Source organism: Fukomys damarensis, unplaced genomic scaffold (assembly GCF_012274545.1).
Source record: "Fukomys damarensis isolate Sample0158 unplaced genomic scaffold, DMR_v1.0_HiC HiC_scaffold_4, whole genome shotgun sequence".
NCBI classification, from domain to species: domain Eukaryota; kingdom Metazoa; phylum Chordata; class Mammalia; order Rodentia; family Bathyergidae; genus Fukomys; species Fukomys damarensis.
The window spans coordinates 63408646-63429430 of NW_022900916.1; the positions used below are offsets into that span (position 1 = coordinate 63408646).

The following is a 20785-nucleotide window of genomic DNA, read 5'->3' on the forward strand; positions in this document are numbered from 1 at the left end:
TGAGAGAATGAAAAGATGAAAATAAAGTGTTTGTAGATGGGGAGGGGAGGAGGGGGTGAAGGGAGGGCAGAGGTAAGGGGAAAAAAATGAGAATCAAGACTTGCCATGTAAAGGTACATGATCCCAACAATGAATGTAACTGTACTGTATCCCTAAATGTACCAATAAACTCAATAAAAAAAAAAATTTTTTTTCAAGGATACTCCACAAAGAGACAATAGAGCAAACAAGTCTAATAGACTTAATATACATGGTAGGATAGGCAGTTAAGGAGAAGAGAAAGATAGGGGAAAAGAAACAGGAATGTAAGGCAATGATAGAAATAAGTCCATACCTATCAGTTTATAACTCTGAATGTGAATGATCGCAACTCCTCAGTCAAAGACAGACTAGCAGAATGGATCAAGAAACAAAATCCAACAGTATGCTGAAGCACATTTAACTAAAAAATAAACTCATAAACTAAGCAATCAAATGATAGAAAAACAGGAACCCTTAAACAAGTAGGTGTAGCTATTCTATATTCGAAGTGAACTTCAAACCAAAACTGATCAAAAGGGGGCAAAGAAGGTCACTAAATATTCATCAAAGGAATAATTCAACAGGAAGAGATAACCACTATCAACATATATGCACCAAACAAAGGTGCATGCAATTACATAAAAAAGTACTATTGGATATGAGAAAATGAAAAATAATGGAAACAAAGTCTTTGTAGGTAGTGGTGGGAGGGTTGAAGGGAGGGAAGGGGGAACGGGAAAAATAAGAACCAGGATAAAGGTACCAATTTCCAACAATGAATGTCATTACATTGTATACCTTAAATGTACCGATAAAATTAATTTTTTAAAAAATGCCAAATGATTCCAGAGAGGGGACCAGAAATAGAGAGCACACGTACTTTTTAGTTCAAAAACAAACAAACAAACAAAAGATAAATGCAAATGCATATATAGTGAAACACCTCAATATCATACTATCACAAAAATACAGTACTAGACAAAAAGTCAACAAAGAATTATCAGAATGAACCCAACCTTTGAACAAATCAACTTAATAGATATCTATGTGGTGTTCTACCAACAACAATAGAATACAAATTCTTAACAGCACATGAAATTTTCTCCAAGGGTAAGGTAGCACAGGCCCCAGCCAGAGGCCTGCTGGGACAGCAGTTCAGTGCGAGGATCCAAGAGGCCATTATTCTAAGCCCAGGAATTAGCACAGTGGTGAGCAGCAGAGAGAGAGGGCCTCTCTGAGGCTTGTTGAGAATTGAAGCTCACTGGGAAAGCACAAAGAGTCACTTCAATAAAGGTGCAGCAAACTGTGACAATTGGTAAGTTGTTGGGGTCAACACCTCCTACCAGAACCACACTTGTGGTGGAAGGGTGGCTCGAACCTGCAGCAGAACTGTGGAGAGTTCAAACTCAAAGGAAGTCAGGGAGCTCAATTCCAGCCAGCCTCATAGCCAGAAACCAGCCGGAATTTCAGGGGTCTAAGGCTCAGATCAGTTGACACAGATATGTATGCTACCCTCTCTGGAGATACCAACTCCTGGAGGGGGACATTTTTTTTTCTTCTTTTCTTGTCTCCTTCATTTCTCACTTTTCCTGTTCCTGTTTTTCCCCTGTTTTTTCTTGATTGTTCTTATTTTTATAGGAGCAAGAATACAGTTTCTGGTTTTTCTGTTCTTTTCCCCTCTTTACCTTCTGACTTCACCAGTTTCCCAAGGTTTGCATGACCTTCCTATGTCCTCTATGTCATTTCTCACCCTTCCCTCCCCTTCTATTTCTCTACACCCCCCCAACTTCTTCTATTCTCCCCAGAGGGCAAATTTGCTATATTGATGGGGTTATTTACTGTGAAAATATTTCTAGTTGGTTCTATATTTTTATATACACCCACAAGTCTGGTCTATGTGGTCCTAGGGGTAGATTTGTAGTTACTACAGCTTGTTATTTTCTAGGCTGTGTTTGATGCTGTTATTGATGCTGATTTTATTACTTTGGCCATGGTGATGTGATTGTTTTAGTCAGTTGTTCTTCCAGGTATGCCTAAGGGGAATTACAGACTCAAAACTCAGAGGCCAACTAAACCTGGAGGACAATCCAAGAAGTAGCCATTCCCTAAGGGTTCAAAATACTAGCAATAAAGATACTCACAATATGCAATTTACAAGCAGTAACACAGGAATTAAACCAAAACCATCAGCAGCAACAACAAAAAAACAGAAACGAGAAGATACGTAAACAAGTCTCAAAACCAGACTTCTAGATCACCAAGGGCAAGTCCAAGGGAAAACAAGATGGAAAAATCTGAAACTCAACCACCCAGACTTTCTAAACTGGCAACAAAAGAGGATCTGGAAAATATAAAATCAGAAATAATTTCTCAGATAACAACAGAGATGGTGTCCATAGTGAAAGACATAATTAATGAGTTTAGAGCAGACTTTCTCCAAAATAGACCGTGCATTGGCCAATAAAATAAGCTTAAATAAATATAAGAAAATTGAAATTATACTATGCATAATATCAGATAATAGCACAATAAAATTATAAATCAACAACAGCAAACTATAAGTCTGTAGAATAACAAACAGCAAAGCTATAGAAATGATGTAAGTACATGAAAACTAAACACTCAATTAAACAACAGCTTACAAAATCAATTAAGGAAGAAATAAGACAATTTATAAAACTAAATGATAATGCTAGCACAACATACCAGAACTATGGGACACAATCAAAGCAGTCCTAAGAGTGAAGTGTGCAACTGTGACTGCCCACATCACAAAAACAGAAGGAATCCAAATAAGTAATCTAATGATGCCCCTCTAGGTCCTAAAAAATCAAGAACAATCCAAATCTAAAGCCAGTAGAAGGAAAGAAATTATAAAGATCAAAGCAGAAATCAATATCGTGAGACAAAAAAATTACAAAGAATCAATGATAAAAAGAGCTGATTCTTTGAAAGCATAAACAAAATACACTGCCAAAATTTAAAAAAATTATTAACTACTTCTTCAAATTATATGCCAATAAATTAGAGAATTTAGAAGAAATATATTCTTAGATAGACATGAATTGCCAAAACTGAACCAAGAGGATTTAAATGCCCTGAGTAATCTAACAACAGGGTATGAAATTGACTAAAAAATGTCCCAAGTCCAGATGAGTTCACTGCTGAACTCTACAAAAACTTCAGGGAAGTTTTGACACCAATATTCCTCAAGTTCTTTAATAAAATTAAAAGAGGTGTATCCTCTGAAGACATTCCTGGAAGCTACACTTACCTTGATTCCAAAGCCAGACAAGGATTGCACCAAAAAAGAGAAATACACACCAATCAATTTAATGAATATAGATGGAAAAACAAGATACAGTAAGGTAGATGAAAAGAGAAGTATGTCCCTGACTTATGAACGAGTTCTGTAAGTTGTTCTGAGAGGATTCTTGTAAGTCAGATTCATTTGTGAGTATGACAAAATGAATCTTATACACCTTTGAGACAAATAAACGATGTAAGGCATATTAAAAAAACAATGAGAGGTTCATATATATCTGTGAAAATTCACAACTTGAATGTTCCTAAGTCAGGAACTTACTGTATTGGCAATAGAAGGCAATGAATCACCAAAAAAAATCATAGATCATAACAAAGTAAACTCCATCCCAAGGATGCAAAGAAGGTTCAACATATGCAAATCAACAAATATATCACATAAACAGAAGCAAGGACAAACATCATATAACTAGATGCAGAAAAAAACCTTTGAAAACATCCAACATCCTTTCATGATAAAAATATTGAAGGAAGTAAGTACAGAAGAACCTTATCTCAATTTGATAATATCCATTTATGACAAACCTACTGTCAACATCATATTAAAGGGGAGGCAACTGAAAGCTTTTCTTCTAAAATCAGGAACAAGACTGGGATGTCTACTATCACCACTTCTGTTCAATAGAATACTTGAAACATTAAGCAAGAGCAATTGATCAAGAAGAAGAAATAAAAAGAATATGTATATGAAAAGAAGTAATCAAATTATTGCTTGTGGACAATATGATTCTTTATAGAAGTTCCCCTCAAAAATCCACCAATGGACTCCTAGAACTAACAAATTCGGGACACAAAAGGTAGGAGGATACAAAATCAACATCCAAAAATGATCAAAGAACTATGTTAAGATAGAAACACTTAACCTGCTGGAGGAAAAAACAAAACTCCTAAAGTCATAGGCATAGACAAAGACTATCGGAACAGAGCCCCAATTGCACAAGAAATAATGTCAAGAATCAACAAAACAGGATTACAGTTGTGCCTCAGTTCATGAACTTAATTCTTTCCATGATTCTGGTCACAAACTGAATTGGATGAAAACCAAATCAAATTCAATGGTTAGGTTCAGTGATGACCTTATGGGAAAATTTGATTCTGGTCCAGCTCTGTTTGCGACTGGAATTATGGAAAGAATTAAGTTTGGTAAATGAGGTACCACTATATATTGAATTTAAGAGCTTCTGCACAGCAAAAGAAACAATGGAGGAAAAAGGCAACCCACACAGAAGGAAAAAATTTGCATAAGCTGTTCCTCAGCCAAACTACTACCTAGAGTACATAAAAAATAAGAAAAATTAGACTCCCCAAATAAAAGGCCCAATTAAAAAGGAGCAAGTGAATAAATAAACATTTCTCAGATAAAAAAGTACAAATGGCCAATAAATACATAAAGAAATGTTCAACATCTCTGACCATTAGAGAAATACAGATTAAAACAACACTGCTATTCCATCTGACTCCACAAGGAATGGCTGTCTTCAAGAAATCAAATAATAACCAATGCTAGAGAGGCTGCAGGGAAAAGGGAATCTTTTTACAATGTTGGTAGGAATGTGAACAAGTACAACCACTACGGAAGTCAGTATGGAGATTCCTCAAAAAGCAAAGACTAGAAATTCCATTTGACCTGCCTATTCCTCACTTAGTGTCTTCCAGGAAGAGTTAAAAGCATCATATTACAGTGATACATGCATACCCATGTTCATTGCAGCACAATTCTCAATAGCTAAATCTTGGAAGCTGCTTATGTATCCATCATCAACAGATTAATGGATTTTTAAAATGTGGCATTTACACACAATGGAGTGCCCCTCTAACATAAAGAAAGATAAAATTGACTCATTATAAGGAAAATGGATACACCTTGAATCCATTATATTAAAAGAAATAAATCAGACACAGCTTAAATCTTACAAGGTTTGTCTCATAAGAAAAATTCAAAATATAAATAAAGAGCAAAATAAAAGACAGATAATAGAAAGTTGGGTGCTAAGTCTTTTTCAAATGGGAAGGGAACCAAGAGATGGAAGAAAGGACGGGCGGAAGGAGATGAAAAAATTAAGATATGCTGTGTGTATGTACTAACTCCCCACAAGGAGCATAAACATTATATCCTAAAAATATGTACTCATAAAAAATAAAGGAAGAAAAGCTGGTATCTAATAGAGAAAATGAGAAATATCTGAAAACAAGCTACCTAAAACCACCTATTTTGCCATGAGGACCATCCCTTAGACTGGCCTTAGCCATGTCTGTGGCTGTAAACATTTTGGCAGCCTCAGAGCTGTCCTTGAAGCTAAGAGAAGGGAGAAGAGGAGAAAGTCCCATGGCCAATAAATTGTTTATATTAGAGATTAAGGTATAAGCGGGATCAACCTTACGATTGTACAACCTATGCACTCACTTAAAAGAATCCTCAATGGGTTTTAGACTCTATTATTTCCATCTTGAAATTCTTAACATATGAATGATGTCCCCACATTTTCATTTTTCATGGCCCCTCCCAAATTCTATAACTAATTTTGAATGTGAGGCACTGCCCTGCACACACTTACAGTAATTTTGTAAATCCATCAGGAAAAAAAAGGTGGAATCTGCCTTACATTGTTGACAATTGTTGCTGAGATGAATACTTACTATAATTTTAGATTTTCTTTTTCATCTACAATTTTAGATTTTCTTTTTTTCTTAAATTATTTTATTGGTACATTTTTATATATGCAGTACATTTACATTCATCATTGGGAACTTGTACCTTTACATGATGGATCTTGGTTATTATTTTTTTTAATTTCACTGCCCTCTCTTCAACCCCTCCACCTCTCCCTATCTACAAACACTTTGTTTCCATTTTTTATTTTCTCATATTTTTCCTTTCCCCACCTCTCTACTTCCCCTATCACTTTGGACCTATTCTTCCTATTTCACATTATCAATTATTCATTTTAATCCTTACTTACACTTTCAGTTTCTCACACCAAAGAAACTATTCAGTATTTACCTGTGTGTCCTATTTATTTGACTTAAGAGTGTCACCTCAGTGTGTGTCCATTTATCTGTAAACGTCTCTAATTTCTCATTCTTTATGGCTCAGTAGTACTCCATTGTATATATATTTTAAAAACTACACGTCTTTATCCCTCCAGTTGATGAGCATTTAGGCTGTTTTCAAATTTTAGCTATTACAGATTATGCCACTAACATGGGTGTATACACACATACATACATTGCTGTGGTATGATTCTTTTAATTCTTTGGGGAAGATACTAAACATTTGTTATTGGTTGATTTCTTGATAGCAGCCATTCTTTCTGGGGTGAGGTGTTGGTTTCATCTGCATCAATCAAATGACCAGTAACTTTGACCATTTATTCATATATTTATTTGCTGCTTTTACTTCTTTGTCTGAGAAATGTCTGTTCATTTCAGATGCCCCTTTTTTAATTGGGTCTTTAAATTTAGAGAGTCTGACTTTTTAAAGTTCTTTCTATATTCTAGATAGTAGTCCTTTGTGTGAGGAATGGCTGACAAAACATTTTTCCTAGATTGTAGGTTTTCCCTTAGCTCTGTTGGTGATTTCTCTTGCAGTGCAGGTTTTTTAAAAAATGAGATCCCAGGTGTTGATTCTTTGTACTAATTCCCATGCTACTAAGGATTTGTTCATAAAGTCTTTTCCTATGCTGATATCATCAAGAGTTCTACCTAACTTATCTTCCAGCAAGTTTAGTGTTTCTGTTTCAACATTTAGATCTTAAATCCACTTCGATTTCAGTTTAGTGCTTGGCAATAGATGACTCTAGTTTTAATCTCTAGCAGATTGAGATCCAGTATTTCCAATACCATTTATTAAATAGGTTATCTTTCCTTCAGTAAGAATATTTGGCTCCTTTGTCAAAGATGAGGTGGCTGAGTATGTCTGGAGTTGTTTCTGCATCTTTTAATCTATTCCACTGATCCTTGGGTATGTTTCTTTGCCAGTACTATGCTGTTTTATCATAGTAACTTTGTAGTATAGTTTCAAGTTGGGGATTGTGATACCCCCTGCCATGTCTCTCTTGCTTAGAATGGCTTTTTCTATTCTAGGTCTCTTCTGGTTCCAAATGAATTTTTGGATTTTTTTCTGTAGCTCTGTGAAATATACTTTTGGGATTTTGATTGGGATTGCATTAAATCTATATAGCATTGAGGAAGCATGGCCATTTTCACAATATTGATTTTTCCTATCCAGGAACAAGGGATGTCTTTCCATTTTCTTATCTCCTCTTTGATCTCTTTGTACAGAATGATGTAGTTTTCAATGTAGAGGTCCTTTGCTTCCTTCTTTAGGTTGATTCCTAGATATTTCATTTTGGGGGGATGCTATTGTGAATGGAATTATTTCACTAATTTCTCTCTCAGTGAATCTGTTATTTGTGTACAAGAGGGCTATTAATATTTTAGTGTTGACCTTGTATCCAGATCCTTTACAGAATCTGTTAATTAAGTCTAGAAGTATTTTGGCAGAGTTTTTTTGGTCTTCTACATAGAATAAGGGATTGAACTCAGTACCTTGTGCTTTTGAGGCAGGCTGTGGCACCACTGAGCTAAATCCCCAGCCCGAGTATAGGTTCTTAAAGTAGATATTGATGATCCTCTGGATTTCTGCTGGCTCTTTTGTGACTTCACCTTTTTGTTCCTAATTGAATGGATTTGAGCCTTTTCTTTCATTTTTAAAAATAAGGTTGGCTATGGGTTTATCTATTTTATTTATTCTTTCAAAAAGCCAATGCTTTGATTCATTGATTTTTTTTGTATCATTCTCTTAGTCTCCATTGCATTGATTTCTGATCTAATCTTTATAATTTTCTCCCTTGTATGACCTTAGGGTTTCTCCTCCTCTTCTTTTTCTAGGAGCTTGAGGTTTAACATTAGGTTGTTTATTTGGGCTCTCTCTGTTTTCCTAGTGTGGGCATTCATTGCTATAAATTTCCCTCATATAACTGCTTTCATCAAGTCCATAGATCCCTGTATGTTGTATTGGAATTATCATTTAATTGTAGAAACTGTCTAATTTCTTTCTTAATTTCCTCTGTGACTGATTGGTTGTTTGGGAGGGTGTTATTCAATTTGCATGTTTGTGAGGTTCTTGCTGCTTCTTATGCTGTTGATCTCCAATTTAATTACACTATGGTCTGATAATATAGAAGGGATAACTTCAATTTCTTTGCATTTACTTAAACATGTCCTATGAGCTAGCATGTGGTCTATGTTGAAGAATGACCTGTGTGCATCCAAAAAGAATATACATTGTGATTATGTGGGGTGGAAAACTCTGTAGACATCTATTAAGTCCATTTGTTCAAAGGCTTGTTTTAGTTCTATTATTTCATTGTTGATTTTCTGCCTAGATGATCTGTCTATCTGTGACAATGGAGTATTGAGGTCCCACACTGCAACTGTATTAGTGTTTATTTGGTTTTTCATGTCCACTAATATTTGTTTTATATAGTTGGGAACACTACTGTTTGGTGCATATATATTTATGATTGTCATCTCTTCCTGTTGGGTTGTTCCCTTGAGGAAGCTAGAAGACACAGGAAGATCACACAAATTTTGGGAGACTTTTGAGGAAAAGGCAGAGCAAGGGAACATAGATAAGAACAGAACAAGCAGCCATTGGGAAACTAGAAAGTGTATTCATTTTCCTATAACTATAGTCATAGTAGGGAAAAGGGAAGAGAAAGACTAGCAATCCAAGACAGAACAGGAACAGAACAAAGAGGGAGAGAAATGCAGAACATGAAGGGAGAGAGAGAGAAAAAGAGAAGAAAAAAGAAAAAAAAATTTAAATGGGGCTTTTCTCAGGGAATGTCTCTGTTGTCCTGGTAGACAACATGCAGTGTGCAGATCTAAGATAATCAGTCTCAACAAGCCAGCTGTACTTCAGTGAGATTCAGCCTGATTTCTGGCTGCATGGCCCAAGCTGAGGTCCCTGACCTCCTGCAGGATTGAACTCTGCAAGGTTCTACTGCAAGTTCTACTGCAGGCTCCAGCTGTCCTTCCCCTGAAGTGAGCCAAGGTTTCTATGGGCATTGCTGATCCCACCAATTTACCAACCGTGGTGATCCAATGTGCCTTTATTGCAGAGACTTTCTTCACTTTCCCAGTAGGCTTCCGTTTTCATTGAGGAGCCTCAGAGAGGCCCTCTCTGTTATTCACTTCTGCTCTATCTTCTGGGGCTAATAGCCATGGCCTTTATGACCCTTTAGTGCTTCTGCAGTGTGAATTCAGATAGTGCTTGGCCTGAGTGGCAAGCTCTGGGGGCACTGGCATTTACAGGACAGAGGTTCTGGATATAGGGTCCTGGAACCCACTCAGATTTTCTTAATAAACATGCATTGCTCACATAGTAAAAATTATCTTTAAAAACACTTTATAAATTGTCCCTCTGAAAACATCACAGAAATAAATGTATAAAGTAACCTTTCCACTTTGATGTCAGGTGAAACAAGCCCTGTAAGCCCTGTTTTACATGGGAGGGTTTATGGGTATCATTCACCTATAGGAGGAAGTTGAATACTCCCTTTTAGGCAGCTGACAGATCAAGGACCCTGAAGTGTAATACCTTCAATATTTTCAAGGTATCTCTACAAAGTCTTCCCTGAAGAAGGAGCTCAAGTTGCAATACTCATAATTCATTCCATTCTAAGGACCTAACTACTGACTTCTGTTTCTACACCAAGTTGCCAATGTGCTGTGTAGGAGAAAACTACAGAGTTGCACCAATGGACTCTCCTATGTGTTTGTAAGTCCAGCGTCCCTTGGGCCAGAAGCTTCTCAGCACTTTATGTCCCTTTATTTGGAGCCATTGCCCATTCTCCATGGAATATGTTAAACACAACCCTGTTCTTATCTATCAACTCTAATAATTCTAATTGCCCAAGAAGGCAAGGCATTCAGTAAGTACTTCCTCAGCCTCCCCATCTTTAAGTTTTTCTCTCTTTCTCCTCACACTTGCCTTCCAAATAAATAAGGTCACGTTTTTCTTTTCAGATAATGACACAATGCTATCATTAACTGGCACATATTTTTAGGATGGAAAACCTAAGACCACCCACATCCAATTCTTTGTCACAGAATACCTCTTTCAGAATGTAAGAAAGAATTCATGCATGGATATAACTTTATGTATTTGGGAGTGTCTGATGGTTACATGCTAGTTAACATGCTTTAATCTATTTTTAAGCTAGCTTTCTTCATCTGTGTAAACTCAGAACTCACATTCCCTACTTTTCTGTCGCTGGCATTATCTTGGCTATCTCCAAAAGTAGCCCTCAAAAGGTTACATTTTCAGTGTTTGTGGCTCTTTATGTTGTTCATATTTTGAATCTGGGCTGGCCTTGTGATTCCTTTCAACTCATAGGATATGATGGTTGTGATACTGCCAGTTCTAAGTTTATGGCTTCAGAAGACAGCAATTTCTGCTTTTTTATTGTTGAGATGTAGGATAAGAAACCCATTTAAATAATCCTAAGTCCCATTATTAAGCCATATGGAGAAAAAAAAGAGAGAGATATATCAGACCTCCAGCCAACCCTGCCAGTACCTGAGATAAGTAAGTAGATCTAGTTTAAGCCACAGGAGATATTCTGGGTGAGGACATTAGAACTATCCAGATGTGGCCAGGCTAGCCCCAGAATTATAAGAGATAACACTTTCATTACCTAGTCCAGTGCCAGGTACACGTAAAGAGTCATGATACTGGATAAGTAAATTCAGTAAATAGAATTCACTTTGCTTGAATTTCTTTGGGAAAGCTCTTTCCCAACTTTTTAAGACCCAGCATGAGCCTGCCATTCAAACATTTGCCAAAGATTGTATAACTTTGGAAGTTGTGCTTTGCCTGACATTTTTGTAGACTTCATTTATACTTAGACTGCTTCAATATAAATATAGTAGTTGTGGTAAAAACACATAATTTCATTTAAAACTAATATGTTTTGGTTGCTGTGAATGCCTTGGCTGATACTGAGGTATTTCATAAATTACATGATGAGACCATTCTACCAGCATTTCAGGCTGTTCTGTAAGTATATTATTTCTAGCAACGTGTTGCAGGTTTTTGAGAAGCATAGTGTAAAATGCCAGGGGAAAATGCCAACTTGAAGGATTGAAAGAAAAGTGTAACAAACTGCCATATTTGTTAGCATTTTGAGGCACAGAAATCTTTGTGAAATTTTAAGTACCATCCGTTTCCTGGCCAGTACATACAAATGTAGTAACAGCACAAATAAGAGCTCATGGGCTCTTGCTTGAAAACATACTTCCACAGAAGTTCTAGTGTGTTGCCAGTGAGGTTCTCATGCCCACTTTCACCAGGTTCCCCCTTTGCTGCCTTTCCCCCTAGGCATCTGATGATGTTGCCATGACCTCCCACAATAGCTATTTTCTCCTCAGCTGAGGCACCAGAATTCTTCACATGTCATATGCTCCAGTGTTCTGTTTGTTTCACATTCTGTTAGGTAGATAACATTGTTGTGCTCCCTGAGCACAAGCTTTTGAAAAATTTTGCTGAGACCAAATCACTTTAAAATTTACTCACTGCTCCCTTGCTTGCCATAGGATTAATACAAACTCAGCAGCCTCAGAGAAGACATCCTAGGAAAATAGGGGACAGACATCATTCTGCATTTAGAATTGCTCTTTACCACTGTAATCCTTAAGGCACCAGACTGGACACAGCAAACTGTATTTTACTTTCAGAAAAGGTTCTCCATTTTCTTTTGAAATTATCTAGCAGGTCTACTCAGAAATGCCCAGCATATTTGAATCAGTATCATTCACCCAACTCAAGTTCCAAGTGGGAATCTGTCTCAGTCCATTTTTTTTCCATTTCAGGATAACTGAGAGTAATTACAGATTTACTTCTTACAGTTCTGGAAGAAAGGAAATCCAGTATCAATGTTCTGGCATTTGATGAAGGCTTTCTGGTGTTGTGATTGCAGAAGCCATCACACGACAATAAATCAAGCATACAATCTTGAACATCTCTTCCTCATCTTATAAAGTATCTTAGTTACTTTGCTTGTTGCTGTGGCAAAATATCCAACATTCAAAGTTAAAAGAGAAAAGGTTTATTTGGCTTACAGTTTGTAGAGGTTTCAGTTCATAGTTGTCTGGCTCCAAGACAGAGTGGCATGGCAGAGAGGTATTGCAGAAGAGAAATAGTTCATAGAGGGCAGAAGGCATCAAGCAGCAAGTGACAAGTAGCAACCTTCTTTCTTTCTCTTATATTCTACTCAGGCTACTTACCCGTAGGGCAGGTAGCACTCACACCCAGGTTGGGGAAGCCTTAATCCTACATCACAGCATGAACCAAACCCAGCATCATGTCCTTGATCTAAGCATCACATTCTCTAGCTCTAGCTACTTCCAAAAAGCCCCACCTGTGACTGCATGAGGCTTTGGGGGGACCTCTAGATACAAGTCATAACATAAAGCCACTAATCTCATGGTGATGGAACCCTCATGGGCTCATTCAACTCTAATCACCTCTCCAAAACTTCACTTCCAAATATCATCAACACACAATTTGGAGAGCTGTTTCCAACATATGAAATTTTTGAAGTCTCACTGAAACCACAGTAGACTCCCCACCACATAAATACATACATACATACATACATACATGTGTCAAACACCGATGACTTGAGAGGAAGGCATACAAAGTTCACTGACTTTTCACTAGTGGGGAATGCAAAGAACATAGAAGTGGGAAAGCAGAGGCTAGATATGTATCTAACTCACTTGTTGGATAACTCAAGCAAGCTAGTGCTCTTTCTGGGCCTCAATTCATAGATGACTATCGTGACATTAACCTGTAAGCAGGCATGTATGCAAAGTGCTTCGCTCAGTATTGGGTATGTAGTAGATACTTTATATATTAGCTGCTATTCTGTTTAGTAGAGAACTTTTGGCCTTAGGAAGACAAATTGAGCCTCTTATTTGTTTTGATAGAAGTCTTGAGAGCATGCAATCAGATCTTAACTCTAAATAAACAGTTTTTCTCCATCTTAATCCTAAAGAGAATGTGCTATTTTGGCCAACAATGAAGTTTAGGGAAAACAACCTTGAGTGTGTTTCAATGACACATCTCTTCGTCATAGTTTTTGCACCTTCTTTTGAATTTTCTCTATCCTGTGCTTTTATATTGCTCTGTATATCCTGTGCTGGAAACCTTGCTGTTTCCATCCATACTTTCCAAGCTGATGTTGTCCTGTTTTCCCTGTATCATCACAACAGTTGAAGTACTTACTGAGAAGGGAGCCTGTTGTGGTTTCATCTGAGACGGCATCTCTCTCCACAGCTGGTGTGTTCTCAGCACACAGAGAAGGAAAAACATGCCTGCACTTAGGCATAAAGAGATTAAGTAACTTTTCTTTTCTAAAGTCATAGAAAATAAGTTGTAGATGCAGGATTTGAATTAAGGCAATCCAGACAAGAGGATTTATATGACATGTTACCAGATTTTCTCAGCCTCTGTACCATTATTGATGGCTCTGATGTGGGAAGTTGGTCTATATAATTTAGAATGTTTAGCAACTTCCCTTGCCTGTACATACTAGATGCCAGTAGCATCACTTCCAATTAAGAGAACCAAATATGTCTACAGACATTATTAAAACAGTCCTCTCTTGAGAATAATTTTTGTCACTAAATGTCTCTATAGTCTAACAATGATTCCTATAATTTTTCTGACTAGCAGTTCTTGCCCTCAACTTCTTTGCAGTTATAAAGGAGGTTGTGTGCAAGCATTAAATGAATTAATATAAGTATAATGCTTAGGAAAGCTCTGGGCTCATAATAAGTATGGTTTAAATTATTACTTTGATTGCTGTTTTTGTTCTTGTCATCCTGACAGAGAAGACAGCAAATCAAGGCAGAAGAGAGGATCTGTGGTGGATAGCAGAAAACTTGAGAAGTGAGTCTCACTACTCATATATTATCAAAACAAAGGATCCAGGGTGGAAATTCAAGCCATCTGTGACCAACTCCAGCAGCAGGACTTTTATGAACACAGTATAAAACATTAGTTTTGTTCAGGCAGGAAATAAAATCATCAGGAAAAAATTAATTCTTTTCAATGAGTTTTCATTAAAAAGCCATTCTAAGAAATTGATAACTTTCTCATTCTTGCAGTTAATCCATTTTATTGGTGTTTTGGGTGCCACCTGCCTTCTTGCTATCAGTCACTGGACTTAATGAAGAACATGTCTCCTGTCAAAAAGTCCGCTGCTCAAAGAGATAATAAGCAGAATGTGTAAAGAAGAAAAGTGTAAGGAGAGCAAGGACAGAAAGTGTAAGGAATTCCTATATTTTATTGTGCAGTCACTCATAAAGAATGAATCAGCAAGTAGGCAGCCATTTTTAACTGGTAATTGCATCAAAGAGAAGCAAAAAGCCAGGAAGGTGGGAATAGCAGCACACCTGTGTGCATTAGAAATTGGAATACAGTCTAGAAACACACCAGTGTCTTGTAAGAGATGCCAAGACACCATCGAGACAGCTCATAAACTGGTAGGCAAAATCTATCCTAACTAAGCTTTATCACTAAAATTAAGCCTGACAAATGGTCAGGGTTTAACGGTATCAGCCAAATTCGAGCAAGAAGTCATCCAAAGAGTCTGTTTCTTTCTCGGCCATTTTTTGTCCCTTTGTTCTTGTAATGTTTTTATATTTATTAGTACATGTTTGCAGTACATAGTGATTATGCTCATAGTGTGGAATTGTTGTTATATGTACATAATAAAACTTAATTCTTTATACTTCCTCTTCCCCTATTCTTGTTCCCTGTTCCATTTCTTGGTCCTGTTGTCATTTACTAAAGCACTATCTCCTGCTTTCCTACTTATTTTTATTTGGCTCTTTAAATTATTTATAATTTAGGTTCCTCACATATTTAATTTTTTATCTTTCTTAAACTTATTGGTAAATATTAGGTATACAATACAGTTACATTCATCATTGGGATCTTGTACCTGTATCAGGTTCTTATTTTTTCCCATTCTTCTGGCAAGTTTAGTTTTTCTCTTTTAATATTTACATCTTTAATCCACTTGGATTTTAGTTTAGCACATGGTGAAAGATACGGGTCTAGTTTTAATCTTTAACAAGCTGAAATCCAGTTTTTCCAAAACCATTTATTAAAGAGGCCATCTTTCCTCCTGAGAGGGTGCTTGGCTCTTTCGTCAAGATGAGGTAGTTGAGTGTTTCAGGAGCTGTTTCTGCATCTTCTAATCTATTTCATTGATCCTCAGGTCTATTTCTTTTCCAGTAACATGCTGTTTTTATCATAGTGACTTTGTAGTGTAGTTTCAAATTGGGTATTGTGTTATCCCTTGCTATGTCTCTGTTGCCTAGAATGGCTTTTGCTATTATCTTCTTATTCTAAATGAATTTTTGGATTGTTTTCTCTAGTTCTATGAAATATGCTGTTGGGATTTCAATAAGGATTGCATTGAATCTGTATAGCAATTTTGGAAGTATGGCCATTTTCACTGGGTAGGATTCACCCTACCCAGGAACAAGTGAGGTTTTTCCATTTTCTTTTATTCTCTTCAATCTCTTAGAGTGCTGTAATTTTCAGTGTAGAGGTCTTTTGTCTCCTTCATTAGATTGATTCCTGGATATATCATTTTTTAGATGCTATTGTGAAAGGATTTGTTTCCCTAATTTGACTCTCAGTGAGTCTGTTATTTGTGTACATGTAGGCTATTGATTTTTGAGTATTTACCTTGTATCTAGCTACTCTGCTGAATCTGTCAATTAAGTCTAGAAGTCTTTTGGCAGAGTTTTTTTGGGTCTTCTATGTAGAGTATCATATCATCAGCAAATAGTGACAGTTTAGCTTCTTCCTTTCCTAAATCTAGCTACTCTTGAATCTGTCAATTAAGTCTAGAAGTCTTTTGGCAGAGTTTTTTTGGGTCTTCTATGTAGAGTATCATATCATCAGCAAATAGTGACAGTTTAGCTTCTTCCTTTCCTATATTTATTGCTTTTATTTCTTTCTCTTGTCTAATTGTTACAGATAATGTTTCCAAAACTGTATTGAACAGGAGTGGTGATAGTGGACATCCTTGTCTCTTTCCTGATTTTATCATAAAGGTACTCAGTTTTTTACCATTTAGTATGATGTTGGCTGTTGGCTTTTCACAGATAGTCTTTATAAAGCTGAGAGATAAAGACCATCTATTCCTATTTTCTGTTTTTATCATGAGTGGACGTTGGATTTTGTCAAATGCTCTCTATGCATCTATTGAGAGGATCATACAGTTTTTGTCCTTGATTCTGTCAATATAGTATATTGAGGATTTTTGCATGTATGTTCATTAGTGTTATTGGGTGACAGTTCTCTTTTTTGATTGTGTCTTTCCCTGGTTTTAGAATCAAAGTAATACTTGCTTCCCAAATTAATTTGGGAATATTGCTTCTCTCTCAATTTCACTGAAAAGTTTGAAGAGTAGTGGCAATAGTTCTCTAAATGTCTTGTAAACTTGCATGTCTGATTTATGTGATCTCAAGGTACATCATTTTTCCAAAAAAAGACTCAAATTTGAGGGAATAATACTCCATTATAAATAGTACACTTTCTTCATCCATTCATCTGTTGATGGACAGATAGGCTGCTTATAATATTTACCTATTATGAGTTTTGTTTCTATAAAGATGGATATATATGTATCACCGTAATATGAAATCTTCAACTCTTTTGGAAAGATACTAAGCAGGGTAATAGCTGGGTCAAATGAAATTTTTAGCTTTAGTTTTTTGAGGAATCTCCATCCCGATTTCCATAGTAGTTGCACTAGTTTACATTCCCACAGACAGTGTTCCTTTTTCTTCACTGCCTCAGTAATATTTGTTATTATTTGATTTCTTGAAGACAGCCATTCTTTCTGGAGTAAGATAGAATCTCAGTGTTTTCTATAATTTGAATTTCTCCAAAGGCCAGGGATGAACATTTTTTCATGTATTTATTGACCTTTTGTACTTTTGAGAAATGTCTATTAATTTCAATTCCTTATTTTGATTTATTTATTTATTTTATTTCGGGGGTCTAATATTTTTGTTCTAACAATAGGAAATTTGACCGATGCAAGGATTAAGCCATTCATATTCAAAGCCAGGGAAATTGAGGAAGAACACAAATTGTATGACTTATAAGTTAAACAGAAGCACAGTAGTGGAAAGAGATAAGATAAGCCTTATGTGTGCAGACAGACACAGCTCCATAGGGGCCCTCATATAAAATGCAGTTTGCATACATCGATGAGGCTGTCATTGGGCAGATATGAAGACCAGTGTTACTTGTGCAGCACGATTTGCTTCTTCTGCCTAAAGAAGCACACGTGTGGAGTCATCACACAGGTTTGTGTTTGAATCCAGATTTCTAAACTTTCTCACTATGTAATGCTGAATGAATCTTTCAACTTTCCCAGGTTCACTTTCCTCTTTAATAAGGTATGTGCTTTCCTCGTGGGATTTCTGTGGAAAGTAAATGAGACAATACAAAAAAGTGGCTTAGCACAAAATTAACCAAATAATGAGTGCTTAAAGAATTTTAACCTTTATCATTAACATTATTATGACTGCCTTAAGACTCAAGTAAGGGCAAATAACTTGTGAAGAGAATGTTTTAAACTGGGAAAATGTCCCATGGTCTATTTTTAAAGTTTCTGATAATATAATGCTTCTTTTGAAATATGTCGAGAATTCATTAAACATATATTCAAAGTACTTCACCTTTCAGGGGCAATCTTCACAAATCTGTGGCTACTTTGAATAACAAGCAGTGTTCCAAACCTTCGTGTTGTTGCTGGTCAGGAAAGCAGCTGATATTTACAGACTCTTTTCTATAGAGTCTTCTCCACTGGTCTGGCCATGAAAGTGTATTGCCAAATGTCACATTTAGGGTGGGCCAGCTGATGCAGTTTGGAGTAGGAGCTCTACAAAGTCTCCTCAGGCAAAGACCACAACATACTACTTCTTTTGTACCCTCTGTAATGAAAAATGCATCATGAAACATAAACAGGTAAATAAATATATTTTACAATTGTATCAATTATGTGTATATGACAAAGACTCTGAGTCATGTTTTCTCTGTGATGGTGACTTCTATGGCCTCAAAAAGGAATGAAGGATCCTGAGAATGCTGCTACTTTCACATGCAGCTTAGGGAAAGTTGTGTAGCTTTGGTATCATGGTACTTTAAGTTTCGGTTATTTCCACCAAGAAATAAATGTGCAGCCTTGGGCAGCTTAGCTTCTCTGGGGCTGGATAATACAGTCTAGGATTGTGGCACTGAGTAATTTGGCATATATTGTTTTGGCTCATATCTAGATGTCTCCCTAAAGCCTCACGTGGTCATAGATGGGGTGTTTCAAAGGTGGCTGGTTTAAGAGTGATATGAGAATTAAGGGTGAATAATGGAAATCCCATCCGGGGTGTGGGTGTCACTAATAAATAGACATAGCCTGGGTGGAATATAATGGGACAGAAAGAAGGCAGGCATGCTGCTGCCGCTGATCATTGCTTTGGCTGCTTGCTGCTTTCTTGCCTGCCATGCCAAGGGCTGTTTCACTTCTGCAATGTCTCTCTGTCATGTCACCCTGCTTTGGAGCCAGCTGACTATGGACTAAATCCTCTACAAACTGAGCTGAAATAAACCTTTCTCCTTTAACTCTGGGTGTCAAGTATTTTGTCTCAGCGGTGAAAAAAGTAACTAAGACATGTATTAAGTAACTAGCACAGTTTCTGATGCATATGAGGGGCTCAGCACATTGCAGGAGTTTTTTTTTTTTTCCTCTTCTAAAATCAATACAGAATCTGGAATAAGGAAAATTATCCCCCAAGGATACAGGCCCAAAACAGGGCAATTTAGAGAAGGATAAGAGCCAAAATTGACTGCAAGTTATCTCAGAACAGGACATAGGTTCTCTGAGAAAAATAACATTTTTAAAGGCTTGTTAACTATATTAAGGCATATAGGGGGGCTGGCCAATATTTTTAAAATTCTGCTTCTATATTAAAAGTCAAGATTAAACTATTTTGAGAGTACAGTGTTGGTTCAATGAGTGATGAGGGGGTATGTGCTTAGTCTAGGGGCTCTACAAATATGAATAAAGAGTCCAGATAACAGATGCCAGCGATAGCAGTGCTAGACTAGTTCTCATGCCTTATGCTTGCACCCAGAGGAGTTGGCTATGATTTCGTGTTTAAAGAACTGAGCTTCATGATAGAAACATCAGTTGGTACGATATATGTCTTCCTGCTACTGAACAATGAAAGCTGTGTGGACTCACAGCCAGACACATACACGTACACACTGGAATTAGTAAAACTAAACTTGTTGAATTTACACAAATGTTTATTTTGTGTCTAGGTCTCAGGTTTGCCATGGAAGTACATATTTTGGATTAATTAATTTATTTTTTAGGTGTCTAAAAGCCTGGATATGGTTATTTCTGGGAAAGGTATCTGCTGTCTCTGGTTTCCTCACCTCCCCCATAAAGTTTTCCATACTTTACAGGAGCAATGATTTTCCCCACTCATATATTTCACGCTTAATTTTCTTGTCTTGTTTATCTGTAAGGCTGTGCACTTTTTTAGCAATTGGCTAAGAACTTTTAAATCCATATCGGCGTGTGTCTGCAAGGTACACACTTTCTCACACACACCGTGTGCTGCTGCTCAAGGAGGTGAGACACTGTGTTTAGTACGAGTGGGAAGGGTCCACCCCATGCCTCTGACTTGCTTCACGTTGTATCATCGATAGGAATTGTTATGGCTTCCATCTAGGTGTCCCCCCAAAGCCTCGTAAGTGGGGCTTTCTGCAGGAGGCGTAATAGTCATCAGTAGATAAGATCACTGATAAGTTCATGGCTGACTTGCTGTGAGGGGATGGGATCTGGTCAGAAAAGGTGGGTCACTTGAGGTGTGGCCTTGTAGGGTTTATCTCTTGCCTGCTCCTTCCTTCACTCTCTCTGCTTCCTGGATGCCAAGCCATAATCAGCCATTCCTCTGCTGTGCCCCTTGGCCATGCAGTCCTATCTTGGAGCCTGTGGACTTTTAACTGAAACCTCTATAAAATTTGAGCCAAAGTAAGCCTCTCCTTTTATTCATCTTTCAGACATTTTGTCTCAGGAACAGAGAAGTAACTAAGACAGAAATCATCTAGCTCTTTCATAACAAACTCTAAATCAAATACAACACATATGCATCCTACAAACTGTCCAAAGTTCATCACGCCTGAACAGAATAGATTTAAATTGTAAAATTATAAATGAAAACCACAAAGAAACCTAAATAAATGACCATGCCAATTTTATTTTTAAGAGCAAATAATTATCAAGTTCAGGAACTGAAAGGGGTCAATTAATTTGACCAAATAATCATCTGGAGA

General features: G+C 36.9%; 1 long non-coding RNA gene across 2 annotated transcripts in view; it reads left to right on the plus strand.

Annotated features, from left to right (window-relative positions):
• The window catches only part of LOC104852078, a 42013-nt gene extending 27569 nt beyond the window's left edge, over nucleotides 1–14444 (plus strand). The window contains exons 4-5 of one of the 2 annotated variants that reach the window (XR_777402.2): nucleotides 9966–10129; nucleotides 14246–14444. This is a non-coding gene — a long non-coding RNA (uncharacterized LOC104852078). The remainder of the gene's footprint in view (nucleotides 1–9965; nucleotides 10130–14245) is intronic. The other variant, XR_777401.2, reaches the window with a different exon arrangement.
• Nucleotides 14445–20785: the final 6341 nt, after the last annotated feature.